Source organism: Gracilinanus agilis, chromosome 4, assembly GCF_016433145.1.
Source record: "Gracilinanus agilis isolate LMUSP501 chromosome 4, AgileGrace, whole genome shotgun sequence".
Taxonomy (NCBI): Eukaryota; Metazoa; Chordata; class Mammalia; order Didelphimorphia; family Didelphidae; genus Gracilinanus; species Gracilinanus agilis.
In genome coordinates this window covers 430,528,612-430,549,257 of record NC_058133.1, presented here as the reverse complement: position 1 = coordinate 430,549,257, position 20,646 = coordinate 430,528,612, and the positions used below count along the sequence as shown (strand labels likewise).

The 20,646-nt window shown below is 33.6% G+C and overlaps 1 protein-coding gene across 1 annotated transcript in view; it reads left to right on the top strand.

Annotated features, from left to right (window-relative positions):
• The window catches only part of PDE10A (phosphodiesterase 10A), a 394,122-nt gene that overhangs the window by 291,126 nt on the left and 82,350 nt on the right, over positions 1 to 20,646 (top strand). The gene's annotated exons all lie outside the window — the stretch shown is intronic.

Below are 20,646 nucleotides of genomic sequence, written 5' to 3'. Positions count from 1 at the left end.
AGAAAGTTGTGGGAAGCCAGCAATGATCAGCTTTGGGAATAGTTCAGGATGAAAAACAAAACTAAAGAAAGAAAATATTGTCTAAGTCATAATCTAAGATGTGTGAATGATAGTTGAGAAGACATGACCCAATATTTAATAATCCTTTACTTTACTTAATGTGTGTATGGCGTCCTCTTGTGGAGAAATGTATTACTGCTTCAACTTTGAAGAAAAATTTAGCCTATGTTCTGGGAAAGATTCAATATCATATCTTAATATTACATTTGAAAAGACAGAAAAGAATAACAAAGCTAAATATTAAATATACATTTTAAGTAATAAATGATTGCAATTATCTTTTACTTCAAAAATGAGATGGGAAGGAAGGAAGGTTGGAGTGAATTTGAGTAAATTGAATTTTAGAAAAAACATGTTAGGGGGATGAGAAAAGAATGTGAAGTAACAGCAGAGACTAGAAACAAGTGACTAGAGGCCAATTGCAATAAAGATATCGGGTAGAGAAATAACAAAGGATTAGCTAGAAATGATTGACAAAAAGTGCTGAATATGGTAGACTTTCCATGTAATAAATATTCATTTCTTTTTTGAATTTAGACTTGCAGACAGTAGATAATAGGAATGTATAGAAGTGATATAGTTTTTATTTCATGTGTATGGCTACTCTTGGAGAGATCACAATTTGTCTAGTTCTTTTCATCTTTTGTGAGCCTTATTCAGGTGACAACTGAACATAGCATGTACTAATTGATTTTAGTTAGACTTGTAACCTTGGTTACCAAAATATGTATTGCTTTCTTTTTTCTTAATATTTTCTTTTGAATGAATTTAACTTGATTAACTGAAGAAATGTAGGTTTTGAACTTTGTCTGTAAAATAGAGAATTTTTAAAAAGCTAGAAAATTCTTAACCTGTAATATGTTAGATAGCTGGCTTACCTGACTTAGGCAAAGAATTGACTCCATATTTACTGAACAGTAGATGTTGTGACTTTGTTCAGCATGAATGACAAGTTTTCTTATGATGTAGAAATAGTTTTCCTGCCATTTCTTCTTGGGTCTCAAATTATGCGTTAAGATATATATTAATTAATGTAATACATTACCTTCAAAAACATTCCCTCAAAAAAGACTTTTAGAGGAATTTGTATAGCTCCTTTAGCACTTTCTTAAGAAATCATAATTGTATAAACTTACCTTTGTGCAGGCATTTGATTTTTGCCCCTTCTTCTGAATTTTGCTTCGAGGCCAAATAGGGTCATCCCCCTTTCAGGAGGTTTTATATGTAATATTTTACTAAGACAAACTAGTAGTACTGTTATTATGTACCTTGTAATTTAGATGTTAAAATATTGTTCCATATAGTATTTTGTCTTTTTAAAAAGAATTCATCACTTAATCATAATCTCTGTTTCATCATCTATACAAAAACCTCTTGAGATTAGTACCAGAAATATTTTTAGAAGAGTCATTTTTAAAGAAACTTAAACATGTTACCCGGTTTAATTAATTTTCTTCTGGTTTGTTTAATTTAAAAATGCTCAGGAACACATTTTTATTTGCTATATAAAGCTAAGATGTAACAAGAAGAGTTTTGATTCTTTGTCTTTTTTTGTAATTTTGAAATGGGAATTAGAATATGCAAACGGGAGACATTTGACCGTACTCATGAGGTAAAACTCAAAAGTTTGCCTAGGAAGTAGAGTGATTCATTCTCATAAAACACCTAAATTGGTCCTTACAAATACAAAAGATATATTAGAGGTAGGTTAGTCTTCTTATGTTTTTATCCTCACTCCCTTTCTCTTTCCCTTAATTTTGCTGTCTTTTATATATCATGTGTATATCATATGCCCTACAATCCTAATAACTCTACTCTGGCCTCTTTTTTCCTGATTTGTTCATTTCAATCCTTTCGCTTTTACAAGTTAAAGATTTAGTGGGATCCTGATTATTTATATGGACTATTGTCTCCTCTGATGTTTAGAGTTCTTCCTGGTTCCTAAGACTTGTTAATGCTAGAAACATAGTTATAGATGAAAAACTGCTGAAGAGAAGCAATACTATGAATAATGCTTGCTGATCTATAAAGTTTCTAGATATCAAACTAAGGAGTATAGCCTTTAGCTATTCTAAATCTTTCCTTTTACAGATAACTAAATTTAGACTCTTACAAATTAAGTGACTTGCTCAAGATCACATAAATAATAAATGACACTCATGATTCCAATCCTTTGACTCCAAATCCAGTGCATTTTCCACCACATTTTATGAAATCAACTGTTTAAAAATGGTTCTTGTGGCACTATGTACATCAAGGAGAACTAGACTGAGGCAAGAAAGCCAGTCCTCTTACAGTAACTTACTGTATGACATAGGGTAAGACTTCAATTTCTTCACGTGTAAAATGAGTACCAGTTAATCTCTCAACTCCTCAAATATGTATTTCTATATTTTAATTTCTGTAATCTTCTTCTTTAAGAGTAAGGAAACTCTGATTGACAAGGCCTAGAAGACCTTTTCCAATTATTTCAGGCTTTTAAGATATTTTTCAGATAATATTGTAGAAATTAATAGCAAAGTAAATTATCCTTTTTAGACAGCCAAGGTATTCAATTGAATTGCTTACCTTTAAATAGATTCCAACTTTAAAACAAACTATGCATTGTCATTGTCTTTGAAGCCTTTAGAGAATCTGTGAAAGACTGTAAGAAAATTAGAGGATAAGAACTGCTTAAAGGAATTTTGGCCCTGGAGGTAGATTCAAAGGCATTTCTGTTATAGATTTACCCTTCAATCAAATATATCTTCCTCTACATTGTCTCTGAGTTTTCACCTACCTTTTTTACATTGCCTCAAATTCTACCAACTATAGAAATATTTCAGTTAAAATATATACTTTTAAAAATAAAAATAACATAGGAAGGTGCATCAGTCGAAAAGAATAGGGTTAAATGACTTCAGCAATCTAGTGTTTGATAAACCACAAAATCCCAGCTTTTGGGAAAACTAGAAAAAAAGAGTGGCAAATTTACATCAATATCTCACAACTATGCCAAGATAAGGTCAAAATGGGTATATGATTTAAACATAAAGAATGATATTATAAGTAAATTAGGGGAACATAAAACAGTTTTCCTGAAAGATCTATGAAGAAGGGAAGAATTTATGACCAAACAAGAGAGAAAGAGAACATTACAAGATGTGAAATGAATAATTTTGATTATATTAAATTAAAAAGCTTTTGTACAAATGAAACCAATGCAACCAAGATTAGAAGGGAAGCAACAAAATGGAAAAAAATACCAAATTTTTCTGAAAAAGGTATTATTTCTCAAATATATAGAGAACTAAGACAAATTGATAAGAATCCAAGTCATTCCCCAGTAGATAAATGGGCAAAGGATATGAACAGGCAGTTTGCAGATGAAGAAATCAAAGCTTTTAATAATCTCATAAAAATGTTTTAAATCACTCTTGATTAAAGAAATGCAAATTAGAACAACCCTAAGATACCACCTCATACCTATCAGATTGACCAATAGGAAAATAAAGGAAAATGATAAATGTTGGAGGGAAAGTGGCAGAATTGGGAAATGCATTTCTGGTGGAGTTTTGAACTAATCGAACCATTCTGGAGGCAATTAGGAATTATGCCCAAAGGGTGATAAAAGAATGCATGCCCTTTGATCCAGTTATTATACCACTACAAGGTCTGTAACACAAAGAGATAAAAAATTGGAAAGGATCTGTTTGTACAAAAAATATAGGTCCTCTTTTTGTGGTGAAAAAGAATTGGTAACTAAAAGAATGTATCTCAATTGGGAAATGACCGAACAAATTTTGCTATATGGTGGGTATGAAATACTATTGTGCTATAAGGAATTATGAACAGAATGATATGGAAAGACCTACATGAACTGATGCAGAGTAAAATAAGCAGAACAAGGAAAACATTGTACACAGTAATAGCAGTATTATGGAATGATCGGATATAATAGACTTTATTATTAATAGCAATACAAATATCAAAGACAATTCTGAGAGTTATGGAAAAGAATCCTATCCACCTCCAGAGAAAGAACTTTTGAGCAGGATTTACAGAAGAAAACGTATGATTTAACAATTGTTTATTTAGGCATATATTTTGGTGTTTTAAATAATATGGGAAAATGTAAATACCTCAAATTTATTAAAGAGGGAATATGGTTTTTACTCATTAGTGTGAATTAGTTTAAGTTGCTTTTACTTTAGCTATATTCCCTCAAACCAAGGAAATAGTACTTTCACTCAGAGGTAAAGAAATGAGTAATTTTGTTTCTTATTTTTGTTTTGTCTTTTTACAATTTAGAATTAAACATCATGTTGGTATATCAATGTTATTCAAGCACCATATTTATAAATGTTTTTAAAAGTAGAATTTAAAACCACTAGTTGTTGAACAAACTTTTTGTAATTGAACTCGGTTCTCTATTCAAGTTCCAAGGCAACCACTGAAGTCACTGTTATGAAAAAATCCTTCTTTATCCCACTAAGTCTGCCACATTCATTAGATAATTGGTAATATCTCTGTAAAACTAATATAATTACATTCCTTCCCATTTTGTGTCTTCTGTAATTCAAGTAGTGAAGTCAGCATAGTATGAAAAATGTTCCCAGAAAGACAATATTAGACTAGAAATGTGGCATTGCTAAAACATCGATAAATACTATTCATAATTTCCATGTAACTACAACCAACAGTGTATTGATGGTGGAGTCATGCAGACGTATTTTTAAAAATTATTTTACTATAATATTTATTTTTTCCTAATTACATGTAAAAACAATTTTTAACATTCAGTTTTTTAAAATTATGAATTCCAAATTCTCTCCTCGTCATTCCTCTCTCCCTCCCTTCCTGAGACAGTAAACAATCTGATATAGATTTTATACTTGCTAATCTTATAAAAACATTTTTCCACATTAAAATGTGGAAGAGATCTCAAACATAAAAATGGAGGAAGAAAGAATGTAAAACATAGTAGGTTTTGGTCTACATTCAGACTCCTTTAGTTCTTTCTCTGGAGGTAGAAAGTATTTTGCATCATGAATCTTTGGGATTGTCTTAGATCATTATATTTTGAGAATAGCTAGGTCATTCACAGGTGTTCATCATACAATATTGTTCTTACTGTCTATAATCTTTTTCTGGTTCTGTTTACTTAACTTTTCATGGTTCATGTAAGTCTTTTCAGGTTTTTCCAAAATCATCCTGTTTATCATTTCTTATAATAGTACAATGATATTTCATTACAATTATATACCACAATTTATTCAGCTTTTCCACAGTTGATGGACATCACCTCAGTTTCCAATTCTTTGCTATTATAAAAGGAGTTGCTATAAATATATTTGTGCAAATAGATCCTTTTCCTTTTTTTAATCCTGGTGGGGCTCCATGATATCTGAATTGTTTCTTTCTGGCTGCTTGCAGTATTTTCTTTTTGCAGTATTGGCTTGGGAGCTCTCGATTTTGGCTGTAACATTCCTGGGAGTAGACATTTGGGTATTTATTGAAGGAGGTGATCTGTGGGTTCTTTTGATGTCTGCTTTTCCCTCTTTGTCAAGAATATCTGGACAATTTTCTTGGGGAATTTATTGTAATATATCTAAGCTTTTTTGTTTGTTTTGTTCATGACTTTTAGGTAGTCAAATAATTCTCAAATTGTCTCTCTCTGATCTATTTTCTAGGTCATTTTTTTTCAATGAGATATTTCATATTTTCAATTTTTTTTCACTATTTTGATATCAAGGAATTTTTAGCTACTAATTGTCCAATTCTGATTTTTAAAGACCAAATTTTTTTTCTATAACCTTTTGATTCTCCTTTTCCATTTAGTCCATTTTGCTTTTCATGACACTCTTTTCTTCATTAGATTATTTTGCACCTTTTTCCATCAGGTCAATTCTGATTTTTAAGAAGCTTATTTTTTCATTGGATTTTTATGCTTCCTTTTCCATTTGTCCATTTTTTTCTTTTTAAATTGTTATTTTCTTTTTGCATTGCTTTCATTTCTTTTTTCCATTTTCTTCCCATTATGCAATTTTTGAATTCCTTTTTGAGTTCCTCCAGAGCTTGTGACCAATTTCTGATGATTTTTTTGTGTTTTTTTTGTTTTTGTAGTTTTGTTTGTGACTGCTTGGATCTCATCATCTCCTTTTGGTTCTATTCTTTGATCTTTTTCCCGTAGAAATTTTCAAGGATCAAATATTTCTTTTGCTCTTTGTTAATCTTCCCTCTTTTTTTGCCTTTGAACTGGGAACTCTAAAAAGCTGCTTACTGATTCTTTCTCCTCTGCTGAATTTTGCCCTCGGACTAAGTCTTCAGTGCAGCTGGCCAGTCTTGAAAGGACCTAGCCCAGTTGTACTACTCAACCTGACTGAGAGTTGTGCTGGTCACAGGGCCTGAGATCTCAAGGAGTGAGTCTGAGGTGCTCCCTTGCAGCCCCCATTCTGGGTTCCTAAAGTTGGCCGACACCCAGGTTCTGATTATTGCACGATAGGGTGGGTCGTGGGGTGCTGGTCATCCTGCTCCCCTCCATTCTGGGTTTGATTCCGGGTTCTCCTTAACTCTTTAAATTCAGCTTTTTCTCTACCTACTTTTAAGTTGTGTTCAATAAGAGAGCCCTTTCACTTGTCCTGCTTTGACTGCTGTCTTTTTGTGGTGCCTTTTAAAGATCAGTTTAGAAGAACTCTCAGAGGAGTTTTTGTTTAGAGTTTTTGTTAGAAACAGAGGTGTTTCTAAGCTGTCATCTTGGCTCTGCCCCATTTTTCCTTCTTTATTTTATTTTATTTTATTTTATTATTTTATATTTTTAAACACCTTCTGCCTTAGTATCAATATTATGTATTGGTTCCAATACAGAAAAATGGTAAAAGCTAGGCCAGTGATGGCAAATTATGGCCAGCGGGCCAGATGCAGCCCCCTAAAATGTTCTATTCAGCCACACGACATTATTCCTAATCTGACAAATACAATGAATAGGATATAATACAATGAAACTTTGCAAGAGTCGCCTTTGAAACAGACTGATAGATGAGCATTTCCTTTCCTTTGGCCCCCTCTTTAAAAAGTTTGCCCATCATTGGGTTAGGAAATGGGAGTCAAGTAACTTGCCCACGGTCACACAGGTAGGGAGTAGTTGAGGCCAGATTTGAACTTATACCTCTCATTTCTGAGCCTACCTCTCAATCCACTGAGTCATCCAGCTGCCCCTAGAAATGAATCTTTTATCAGAGAAATTTGCTATAAAATTTTTCCCCCAATTGTTTCTCTTCTAATCTAGGTTTATTTGGTTAGGAGTTGTTCTTAAGAATATCAGTTTTTATGAAGACAGTTGAGAGTCAAATAAATGCCACTAAATTTTTATTTATTCTTGAGTTTATTGTTGAGGAACCTACATTTATTTGTCAATGAAGATGACGCATATGAATGGTAAAAATTGTAAAACAAACTGCAAGTTATAAAAATTATAACATACTTAATATCTATCAACCATAACCTGGTGGTTAAAGTTATATGCCAAAAGCTTGCTTTTTCAAAAATTAATAAATAACAGTTCCACAAATTATAAATATAAACCTTAAAAATATCCATGAAGATTCAACAGATAAATTGTAGTAGAATCAGAGGAAAGCAACTAGGTGACATAGTAGATCGAATCCCAGGCCTGTGGAGGACTCATGTTCATGAGTTCAAATCTTGCTTCAGACATTTACTAGCTGTGTGATCCGAGGCAAGGCACTTAACTCTGTTTACCTTATTTGCCTGGTCTGTAAAATGAGCTGGAGAAGGAAATAAACTACTTCAGTACTTTTGCCAAGAAAATGTCAAATAGGGTCAGAGTCAGACATGACAGAAAATGACTGAACAGCAACAAAGAATCCTACCATTTTCACAAGCAGAGCTGTTTACCCACATTTGCCTGGGCATAACACTGAGCCATGCAAATATACAAAAACAATTTTTAGTATATCACTAACTCACATGAAACTGAAAACTTTAAAAATGTAGAGAACTAGCAGAATAAATTAAAACTATCAGGAAATGGATGAGATATATATCAACTCTATTTCCCTGTCCACTATTAGAGCTGTCCTGAAGATGCTTTAATAAAGATTAGAGAAGATAGCTTTACATCCTGATATTCTTCCAGGTTAAAAAAGTAGTGATTGTGCAGTCATCTATAGAATATTAAATATAAAATATCACTATCAGAGCAGTAACTTGTTTTTGAACTGTTACTATCTGAACTCAATTAAAAAGAAAGAGAAGACAAATGGGATTGATACTAATAAATTATACAAAAAGCCACAGAGATACTTTGGGGAAAAGAACAGGCATCATTTCACTATGAAAGAATAAAGGTTCAAAATAAGTGTACATCATTGGATTTGTAAAATGTAACTCAAAAGAGTTTACTTCTAGATTGAACACTTGAAATATCTGAGATCTAGAAGCTGAATAAAAGATATTGCAGGTGTAGCATCTGTGTGAACTTAGCAAGCAATGTGCCATCAAAGGAACATCAAATAAATGACTGTCATGCAGATTTGTTTATGGGCTTGAAGGCTTTTTTATGATGATCATTCAAAACCATCTTATCTCCACCTGAAATTATAAAATAATTTTCCTTAAGGATCTCAGACTTATTGATCAATGCAAATTATGCAAATAAAGGATAGAAACTGTGCAATCCATCACTATAGGATGCATACATTTAGTATCTGCTAAAAACCTAGCAAAAAAGTATAAATGACTGGAATTAGACATCAGAAGATACTATTTTTGTTAATATCTAACAAATAATTTACTATAAATATAGAGCTAAAATAACATTGGGAGCTTAGATAATAAACTGCCCTTTTAGGTAGAGCATTATCACAGATGAAAATGTTGACTCAATTCATCTGGGTATAATACTGGTCCAAAAATATGTAAGAACAATATTTAACAGATCTCATTATAAGAAATATTCAAAACCTCCAAGCTGCATGAAAGAAAAGTATTATTTGATACGGGGCTCTACCATAGAAATCAAAAAAAGTACGTATTATCCCCATCGTCCTTTCTGATATTAGAATTGAATTGATCATGTTTTTGGTAAAGTCAATGCTTTGGTTTTCTCTACTTGTATATTTGCCAATAGAACAGTAAATATTAAAAAAATAGAATAATTACTTGTCCCAGAAGCACTTCAATCTGAACTCAATCTGAACTTAAAAGATGCTAAGAATTTTTCCATCATCATAATTTTTCTCCATTGATGTTTAAATATTACTTGGAGTTAGAGACCAAATACTGTGTTTGAATGAGGTCAAGCTGAACAAAGATGATATGACCTTGGCCTTTTCCAGACAATATTCCTTGAAGTTAAAGGCATGAGCAAAGAGAGAGCGGTGATCCATATATGTCAAGAGAATTACTGGCGTCCTCAAACAGAAGTTCACTGAGAAGAACTTGTTTAAAGAAACTGATACTTACACAATACTCATTTAAAATATATTTTCAAAAATGTAATATGGATAATGAAAGAAATGGAAAGAATTCTAGTAAAGATGTATACAATATTAACAGAGGGATTCTCACACTAAAGTAGCTTTAGAAAGATGAACACTTTTTCTTCAAAGTGAACTTATGTTCTCTGAGCACTTGATAAATAGGGTCAAAACTTAAAGAAATACTGTTTCCCAAAATTGCCTGATCCATAAATACTTAAGAACAAAATCTTTAAAATCAAAAAATTAATAATAATGAAGTCACATGGAATGAAAAAATTTCAAAATATAGAGATTGGGCAGAATAAAGCAAAACCAGATGGGAACAGAATGAGATATACCTAACGACTTTTGTTCTTCTATGGAAATTATGTCAAATATAGCTTTCATTGAATCTACAGAATGAAATAATCTTTTTTCTGGAATGATCTTACATCTCAAAAATTTTCCTCAGATACAGTTATTTTTTATACTTTTGTAACATACGATATAAAGAACATTAAAAATAAAAGTATAACAACAGGGCAATGATGACAATTGTGAGATTGATAATAGTCTACATTGAAAGTTCTCAAAGCAGAATCTAATTTTTGCTTATCTTTAAACTGATAAAGTAGCTTCTACTTGGATGATGATGCTCATTTCATAGATGACAAAATAGGCTAAGAGATATTAAGCAATTTGTCCATGGCCACATAGCTAGTAAGTATCAGAATGGAGATATTTGAATGGAGGTCATTTAGATTTCAAGTCTAGCACTCTTATCAGTCAGCCAGCATTAAGTTAAGCATTTACAATATACTATGCACCATGTTAAGTGCTAGGGATTGATTCAAAAGAAAGCCCTCAACTTCCTTTCCAGAAGCTTCTACTTTAATGGTGGAGATGATTTGTAAACAAGAAAATACAAGTTATACATGGAGAGAAGAAAGGGAAGGCACTAGCAACTGACGGGATCAGGACAAGCCCCCTTTTAAGGGTTGGACTGTAGCAAAGTATTAAAAAATAACAACAAAAAAATGTCTTAAGAAAAAATCAACAAATGAGTGACTCGGTGGATAGAGAGGGCAGCCCTGGACTCAGGAAGTCCTGAGTTCAAGTATGGTCTCATCCACTTCCTAACTGTGTGACCCTGACAAATACACAGTACTTATTCTCTTGACATATATGGATTCTGCTCTCTCCTTGCTCATGTCTTTATCCTCAGGGAATATTGCCTGGAAAAGGCCATGGTCATATCATCTTTGTTCAGCTTGACCTCATTCAGAGTATTCGATCTCTTATCTCCAAGTAATAGTTAAAGATCAATGGAGAAAAATTATGATGATGGAAAAATAATAAAGTGGAAGATAAGGAAGAACATTGCAGGCACAGGAATATCTATTACAAAGATATGAAGATGGAATGCCTTTTGAGAGAAGTAGCAACCCCACTGTAGCATAAGCATGCATTGGGTAGGGGGAAGGGTCAAGTATAAGAAGACTGAAAAGAGAACAGCTGAGGATTCAAAGAGCCTTTTCCCTGCCAAAATAGAATAGCTTATTATTTGATCCTGCCATATAATAAAGTTGAATATCTTTTCTCATTTTTTCTTTTCCCATTCCTTTCTCCCTTAATAATCTGCTCTCTAATCTAAAGGCAAACAGTCTTATTAGTATTAATTATAATTGAAATTTTGTTCATGCTATTAACAAACTGCTGGCATCTAGTCTTACCTTGCTTTACATTGTAAATTTGGGAGTTATTAGTCATCAAATACCTTAGCTATGCTTATCAATTATATAATTTAAATATCTTGTCCTTTTAGGAGAGCTCTGAGCCTAGTCTAAAATAATTCATGCCAAACTACCTTTAATATCTCATCAAAGTCCATTATAGTTTTCTTTCTTTTACATCAAATCAACTTGCCACAGGCAGTTGCTATATGAAACTTCTCCTTAATTCTACTCACAAGTCTTTTTATATTTGTTCCTTTGCTCCTGCCTAGTAATTGCTTAAATGCATTAGTCTGGGAAGAGAAAATTTGCTCCACCAGATTCAGGAATGAACAAACACTACTACTGTGATCAATGCATTAGATCTCTTTGATACTTTAGCACAGATTTCTGTTGTTCACTGCAAAAGCAGTTGATTATAGAGATTGACCTTTTGTGTTTTTTTCCTCCCTGTGACTTCTTGAAGATGCTTAATCTCTACTCAATTCTCCTGCTTCTTCTCTAGAAATCTCTCTAAAAATATAAGCGTAATCATTCAGCTGTTCAGGGATAAATATGATTTGGGATTGAGAGTGAATTTAAAATTTAGATATATAGGAGCACTTCAGCTCAATGCTCCTCTGAGGCTTTTGTTTTTTAGGGACTCTTACTGAATCATGAAGGTAGGAAGCCTGGTGCTTGACTTTCATCTTTTCAAAAATGTTTACATACAAGTATAACCTATGTAGACCACCCATTAAAATGGGATATGAGAATAATCCAAAGTACCCATCAGATCCTTTAAATTGAGTAAGATTCTTTTGAAGGGTAAGGATGAGTCATGGCATTAACAGGGAAGGCTGTAACTACCCAACACAGCCTTGATACATATAGTTGTGACAAGATAAAGAGGGTATAGTTGTAGCATGGTACAGTTTGCTTAGTAACATGACAGTTTTTCCAGCTTCAAAGAGTATATTCTCAGAGTTTTAACTGTGACAAAAAGAGGGAACAATCAGTTTTGTTTGGTGATTGAAAATATTTTCTTAATAACAGAGCCAGTGTTGGCTCAGATATGGTTCCTACAGGTGTTTTACATTACTCAGAGCTGACATGGTTGGTCTGATTTGACCTCTGGTTCTAGTCCATGATTTTGACAGTAATAGATTGACAGCAGCAGAGTTCACTCTGAGTGTACACAAGCAAAAGACTGTTGTTGTGCCAAGCTTATGGCACAACTTAATTGGGTGAGATATGTTCAGTTGCTAGGTCTGGGCCTAGGGAACATGACGACTCAGAAAAATGAGAGACATTAGCAAGGGGATAATTTTGGAGTCTTGATACCTGTATTAAATTATTCGCCTTCCCAAGGCAGAAAGGGGGAGGAAGGGAGGTAGAAAATTTAAACATAAAGATTTAGAAAAAAGTTGTTTATACATGTAATTTGGGAAAATAAACTATTAAAGAAAAAAAGGAAAACTGTTCCACAAATGTTATTTCTCTAAAGAATTTATAGCTATGAAGAGTGAATCAAACTCTCTTTGTCTATCAATCATTGACTTTTAAGTTAATCAATCAAAAACTTAAGTAGCCTTACTTGGTACCTTACCAGTCACTAAGTTGGAGAGTTCACAAGTCACTTGGTGAGTGACAACTTCAGAGACCAATTCCCCTCCCCCCACCATGCAGTGCAGACTGCAATTGGTTCCTGTCAAGTGGGGAAGGGACAGGAAGCAACATGGAAAAAAGGATTATAAAAAGTCCTGAACTTCCTGTCCAAAGGACTTCTCCTTGAGGCTTCTCCTTTGAAGTTCTTTGGAGTCTCTGCTCCTTGAATCTTCTCCTTTGGACTGGACTTCTTCTTTGGAGGATGGCTCCTTGGGGCTTTTGGACTTCAACTTTGTCTTGGAGCTTTGGGCCTTTCAACTGGAGTTTTCAGCTTTGGGACTTCGACTTCAGGCTTTGGAGTTTCTTGGAGTCAGGAACTTTCTTGTTGGGTTCACTGCTGCCTCCGTGAGCTTAGCTCACAAGGGTTTTTCTGCACTGGGACCTTGCCTGGCTTACTGGTGAGTGACTAGGATTCCCACTTGGAGACTGGAACTCTGTTAGGGAGCAAGCTCCATTTCCATCAGCATTTCCCTCTTTTTATTAATATTCCAATTAAATGAAATTGTTAAAAGCTGCTAATAGTTTTCCTGACTTAAGGGATAATCATTGGCAACCATTTCTTTATAACTCTTATTTAGTCAAAATCCAAATTTAACCATTATAGGGCTCAATAATGATGAAGCAGTTACTGTATCTTAAGTGGAATATAAAACATAGTCCTGAATCATCCCTATTTAATAAAACTCTTAGAGGATTCATAGGCTATGCTGAAAGTTGATTTTCTAATACATTATGATCACTGCTGTGTTGATATATATGCAGTACATGGCTATATTAATTGATTTAAATTTTATTGCTCTAATCAACTAATATTTATTGATACAAACCAGTTAAAAACAAGTTTTTATTAAGTATCTTCTTTGTGCCAGACACAAGTTTACATTCAAATGGAGAAGATAAATAACTATTTAAAATATACAATACAAATATAAAGTTAGCTTGTGTTTAGACACAAAATAGTTTTTTTAAAAAGTCTGTAGGAGTAGGGCACTAGCTATTATGGAGGATCTGGAAAAGCTTCATTTAGAAGATGGTGTCTTTGCAGCATTTTAAAGGAAAGAAGAGTCTCTATAAAATGAAAGTAAGGAGGGAATGCCTTCCAGGCTTTGTAGACTACTGAAGCACAAAGATAGAAGGTTTCTTATGGTGAATGAAGAACAAAAAGAAGACCATTTGGCAAATCAGAGTGTGGGAAGGGGAGTATTATCAGGTATGGCTAGAAAGATAGGTTAGAACCAGGTTGTATAGCAATTTAAAAGCCAAACAAAGGAATTTATATTTTATTTTAAAGGCAAAGGAAGTAACTAGAATTTGTTGAATAGAAGAGTCACATGGTCAGGTGTGTGCCTACAGAAAATTGCTTTGGCAGCATCTGTGTGGAATGGACTGAGGTCTTGAGAAACATGAGACAAAAGGCCAATTGGGAGACTATTGCAGGACTCTATGTTGAGAGGTAATAAAGGTTTGAACTACTATGGTAGTTGTGTGAGAAGGCAGTGTCAGATGTCAGAAATGTTGTGAGAACAGAAGTACAAGATTTGTTAACTGACTGAATATGTGGAGTGATGGGTAGGCACTAGTTGAGAATAATACTGAGATCATGGACCCAAGATGCTAGAACAGCATTGGTGAAGGTTTTTGAGTTCGTGTGCCCAGAGGGCAACTTCCAGCTGCCTATGAGACACACACCTCTCTCCCCTCCGCCCCCCACTACCCCAAAGAGCAGAGGGAGAAAGTTCTTGCTTTGGGTGGCTGGACAGAGGGGTGGGATATACAAAAATGTCTTCTGGCACTGGGAATAGGGGGAATGGAGCAGCTTCCCTGTGCTGGGGCCAGCATTTGTGCTAAAACTTCTCCACTGCTGCTCCAGAAGAACTGTGGATACCTCTGTTAAAAAATGAGATTGGAGGGGACAGCTAGGTAGCTTAGTGGAATGAGAGTTGGGCCTAGAGACGGGAGGTCCTAGGTTCAAATCTGGTCTCAGCCACTTCCCAGCTGTGTGACCCTGGGCAAGTCACTTGACCCCCATTGCCTACCCTTACCACTCTTCTGCCTTGGAGCCAGTACACAGTATTGACTCTAAGACGGAAGGTAAGGGTTTAAAAAAAAAACGAGATTGGAAGAAGGGAAAACCTAGGGAGAAAGATGAGTTCAGTTTAGGACATGTTGAGTTTATGATATCCCTGGGACATAATGTTTGAAATATTCAATAAAAAATTAGTAATATAGTACTGAAGTATTTCAGTTACTATGTTTAATGTTCTCCTAATTCTGCTTATTTCATTCTGCATCAGTTCATGTAGGTATTTCCAGTTCTTTCTGAAATCATCCTGTTCACCATTCCATATAGCACAATTATAGTATTCCATAACCATCATAGATCACAATTTGTTCAGTGATTCCTAATTGAGGGACATCTCTTTAATTTCCAATTCTTTGTCATCACAAAAAGAGAAGCTCTAAGTATTTTTGTACAAACAGATCCTTTCCCTTTTTTTTTATCTCGAGATATAGAACTAGTAATTGTATTGCTGGATCAAAATATTTGCATTGTTTTATAGCTCTTTGGGCATAATTCAAAATTGCCTTTCAGAATGTTTGGATCAGTTCACAACTCCATCAGCAAAGCATTAGTGTCCCAATTTTGCCACATCCCCTCCAACATTTATCATTTTTCTTTGCTGTTGTATTAGCCAGTCTGATAAGTGTAAGGCAACCTCAGAGTTGTTTTAATTTGCATTTCTCTAATCATGAAAGATATAGAACATTTTTCATTTTTATTGATAGCTTGTATTTATTAATCTAAAAACTGTCCATGCATATCCTTTGATCTTTTGTGATTTGGGGAATGACTTGGATTCTTATAAATTTGGCTTACTTCTTTATATATTTGAGAAATGAGACCTTTTTCAGAGAAATTTGTTATAATTTTTCCCCATTTTGTTGCTTTCCTTCTAATCTTGGTTGCATTGGTTTTGTTTGTACAAAAGCTTTTTTAATATAGTGCAATCAAAATTATTGAATCTACATCTTGTAATCTTTCTTTATCTTTGGTCATAAATTCTTCTCTTCTTCATATATGTGACAGGTAAACTATATTCCCCTAATTTACTTATAATTTCACTTTATGTTTAAATCATATACCCATTTTGACCTTTTCTTAGTATAGGGTATGAGATTTTGATCTAAACCTAATTTTGGCTGTCCTGTTTTTCCATTTTCCAGCAGTTTTTGTTAAATATAGAGTTCTTTTCCCAGAAGTTGAGATCTTTGAGTCATTCTATCATGTACTAGATTACTGAGGTCATTTACCCCTAATATATTTCATTGACCCACCATTCTATTTCTTAGCTAGTACCAGATTGTTTTGATAATTACTGCTTTATAGTACAGTTTGAGATCTAGACCATCTTGTTTCACTTTTTTTTCATTAGTTCCCTCAATATTTTTTATCTTTTATTTTTCCAGATAAATTTTGTTATTTTTTTCTAGTTCTACAAAATACTTTTTTGGTAGGTTGATTGGTATGGCATTGAATAAGTAAATTAATTAAGGTAGGATTGCCATTTTTTTATATTAGCTTGGACCTGTCCATGAGCAATGAATGCTTTCCCAATTGTTTAGATCTAATTTTATTTATGTGAAAATTTTGTGATTGTGTTCATATAATTCCTGCTTTTGTCTTGATAGATTACCAAATATTTTATTGTCTAGAGTTATTTTAAGTGGTTTCTCTTTCTAACTCTTACAGCTGAGTTTCATTGGAAATATAGAGAAATGCTGACAATTTGTGTGGGTTTGTATTGTATCCTGCAACTTTGCTAAAATTATCAATTATTTCAACTAGTTTTTTTAGTTGATTTTCTAGGATTCTCTAAGTATACCATCATTTTATCTGCAAAGACTGATAGTTTAGTTTTCTTATTTTTCTCCAATTGCTGTATTATTATTAATTAAATATTAAATAACAGAGGTGATTATGGGCATCCTTGTGTCACTCCTGATCTACTTATTATTTTGAAGAAAGGCTCTTTTATTCCTTTGTTTTCTAGCGTTTTTAGTAGGAATAGGTGTTATATTTTGTCAATGTTTTTTTCTACCTTTGTTGAGATAATCATGTAATTTCTGTTAGTTTCATTATTACTCTGCTCAGTTGTACTGATGTTTTTTCTAATATTAAAGCAGCCTTGTATTCCTGGTATAAATCTCACCTGGTCATAGTAAATAACTCTTGTGATATATTGCTGTAGTCTTTTTGCTAGTATTTTATTTGAGATTTTTCATCAATATTCATTAAAGAAATTGGTCTTTAATTTTCTTGCTCTGTTTTTGGTCTTCCTGGCTTAGTTATTAGCACCATATCTGTGTCATGAAAAGAATGTTGTAGGACTCCTTTGCATATTTTGTCAAATAGTTTGTATAGTACTGGGATTAATTATTCTTTGAATGTTTGATAGAATTCACTTGTGAGTCTATCTGGCTCTAGAGATATAAATATATATATATATGTATATATATATATACAATTAATTAATTTAGAATATTTGTCCATGGTTACATAATTCATATTCTTTCTTTCCCTTTCTTACTAACCTCTCCGAGAGCCGATGAGCAATTCCACTGGGTTTTATATGTATCATTGTTCAGAACCTATTTCCATATTATTAATATTTGCAATAGAGTGATCATTTAAAGTCCACATCCCAAATCAATCCTCATCAAAGCATGTGATCAATCATATCTTTTTTCTTCTGTGTTTATACTCCTACAGTTCTTTCTCTGGATGTGGATAGTGTTCTTTCTCATAAGTCTCTCAAAATTGTTCTGGATCATTGCATTGCTGCTAGTAGAAAAGTCCATTATCTTAGATTGTGCCACAGTGTTATCAATCTCTGTGTACAATGTTCTAGTTCTGCTCCTTTCACTCTATATCAGTCCTGATTGTTCCAGTTCATTATTCTTTTTAGCACAATAGTATTACATCACCATCAGATACCACAATTTGTTCAGACATTCATAATCAATGGACACCTCTTCATTTTCCAGGTTTTTGCTGCTATGAATATTTTTGTACATGCATTTTCCCTATTATCACTTTGGGGTACAAACCCAGCAGTGGTATGGCTAGATCAAAGGGCAGGCAGTCTTTTAAAGCCCTTTGGGCATAGTTCCAAATTGCCTTCCGGAATGGTTGGATCGATACACAAGTCCACCAGCAATGCTTTAGTGTCCCAATATTGTCACATCCCTACTCATCTTATTTGGTTTTTTTTTTTGTTTTTTTTTTTAAAGAACCAGCTTCTGGTCTTATTTACTAATTCAATAGTTCTTTTACTTAAAATTTCATTAATTTCTCTTTGACTTTTAGGATTTCCTATTTAGTCTTCAGTTGGGGATTTTTAATTTGTTCTTTTTTCTAGTTTTTTTTTTTAGTTGTATGCCCAATTCATTGATCTACATTTTATTTTCATTTTATTGATATAAGCATTCAAGGATATAAATTCTTCCCTGAGTATTGCTTTGACTGTATTCCAAAATTTTGATATGTAGTCTCCTCATTTTCTTTCTTTTTGATGAAATCAGTGATTGTTTTTATGACTTATTCTTTGACCAACTAATTTTGAAGACTTAGATTAATTTCCAATTAATTTTAATTCCTCTTTCCATAAACCCTTATTGATTATGATTTTATTTTTTCATTATGATCTGAAAAAGTTACATTTATTATTTCTGCTTCTCTGCATTTGGTTGTAAAGTTTTTATGCCCTAGTACGGGTCAGTTTTTGTATATATACCATGTGCTGCTGAAAAGAAAGTATATTCCTTATTTGCTTTTCTCCATATATCTATTAAATCTAATTTTTCTAAAATTTCATTCAATTCCTTTACTTCTTATTTGTTTTTTTATTAGATTTATCTAGTTCTGCTAGGGGAAAGTTGAGGTTCCCCCACTAGTATTGTATCTATTTCCTCCTTAAGCTCCTTTGGTTTCTGCTTTAAATCTACTGGATGCTATACCATTCGGTGCATATATGTTAAGTTACTGATATTACTTCATTATCTATACTACCTTTTCAACAAGATGAAATTACCTTCCTTACCTCTTTTAATCAGATCTATTTTTGCTTTAGCTTTGTCATGATTGGTACTCCTGCTTTTTTTGTCTCAATTGAAGCCCAACTGATTTTGCTTTAGCCTCTTACGTTTATTCTGTGTGTATCTACCTGACTCAACTGTGTTTCTTATAATCAACATATGGTAGGATTCCGTTTTTTAAACCACTCTTCTACTTCTGTTTATGGCTGAGTTCATCCATTTCACATTCACTATTTTGATTACTATCTGTGTATTCCCCTCCATCTTGATTTCCTCTCTTAATCCTGCACTTTCTTCTTTTACTCTTTCCCTCCACATCAGTTTTTTGCTTTTATTCAGTCCCCCACTTTCCCCTCCATTATATTACTCCCCTTCCCACCACCCCTTTTCTTATTCCACTTAAACTTCTCTATAGGATAAGATAGGTTTCTATTCCCCAATGAATCTGACTGTTTGTCCCTCTTTGAGCCAATTTCAGTGAGAGTATTTGCCATCACCACCCTCATGCTCCCCTCCACTGTAATATTTCTACCCCTTTGCCTCTTTATGTGATATAATTTACCCCATTTTATTTCTCTCTTCTCGTTTCTCCTAGTGTAATCCTCTTTTTCAACCCTAGTTTTTTTTACATACATCTTACAGCTTATTACCACACCCTCTGTTTATATATACTTCTCCTAACTCTTCTGATAATAATAACAATTTTTAAGAGTTCCATATAGGGAATTTTATATTCCATGTAAGGAATATAAACAAAAGAGTTCCATATAGGGAATTTTATATTCCACATAGGGAATATAAACAATCTGACCTTGTTGAAGCCCTTAATTGTTTTTCTCTTTCTTATTTACCTTTTTATGCTTTACTTCTATTTTGTATTTGGACATCAGATTTTCTGCTTAAGTCTGATCTTTTCTTCAGGAATGCCTGAAAATCTTCTGGTTTTTTTTTAAATGACCACACTTTCCCCTGAAAGAATATAGTCAGCTTTGATGGGTAGGTGATTCTTGGTTGTAAACTCAGTTCCCTTGCATTCTAAAATATCGTATTCCTTGCCTTCTGGTCCTTCAGTGTGGAAGCTGTCAGATCCTGTGCAATCCAGACTGGGGTTCCGTACTATTTGAATTGGGTTTTTTTCTGACTGCTTACAGTATTTTCTCCTTGACCTGGGAGCTCTTGAGCTTGTCTATAACATTCCTGGGGGATGCCATTTGGGGATTTATTGCAGGAGATAATCTGTAGATTCTTTCAGTGTCTATTTTGCCCTCTTCAAGACTATCAGGGCAATTTTCTTGGATAATTTCTTATAAAATTATGTCTAGGCTTTTTTTTTTTTTGTCATGACTTTCAGGTAGTTCACTAATTCTCACATTGTCTCTGCTGGATCTGTTTTTCAGGTCAGTTTTTTTTTTTAACATTTATTAATATTCATTTTTAACATGGTTACATGATTCATGCTCCCCTTTCCCCTTCAACCCCCCCCGCGCCCCCCCCACCCTTGGCCGATGCGCGTTTCCACTAGTTTTGTCATGTGTCCTTGAACAAGACCAATTTCCAAATTGTTGGTAGTTGCATTGGTGTGGTAGTTTCGAGTCTACACCCTCAGTCATGTCCACCCTGACCCATGCGTTCAAGCAGTTGTTTTTCTT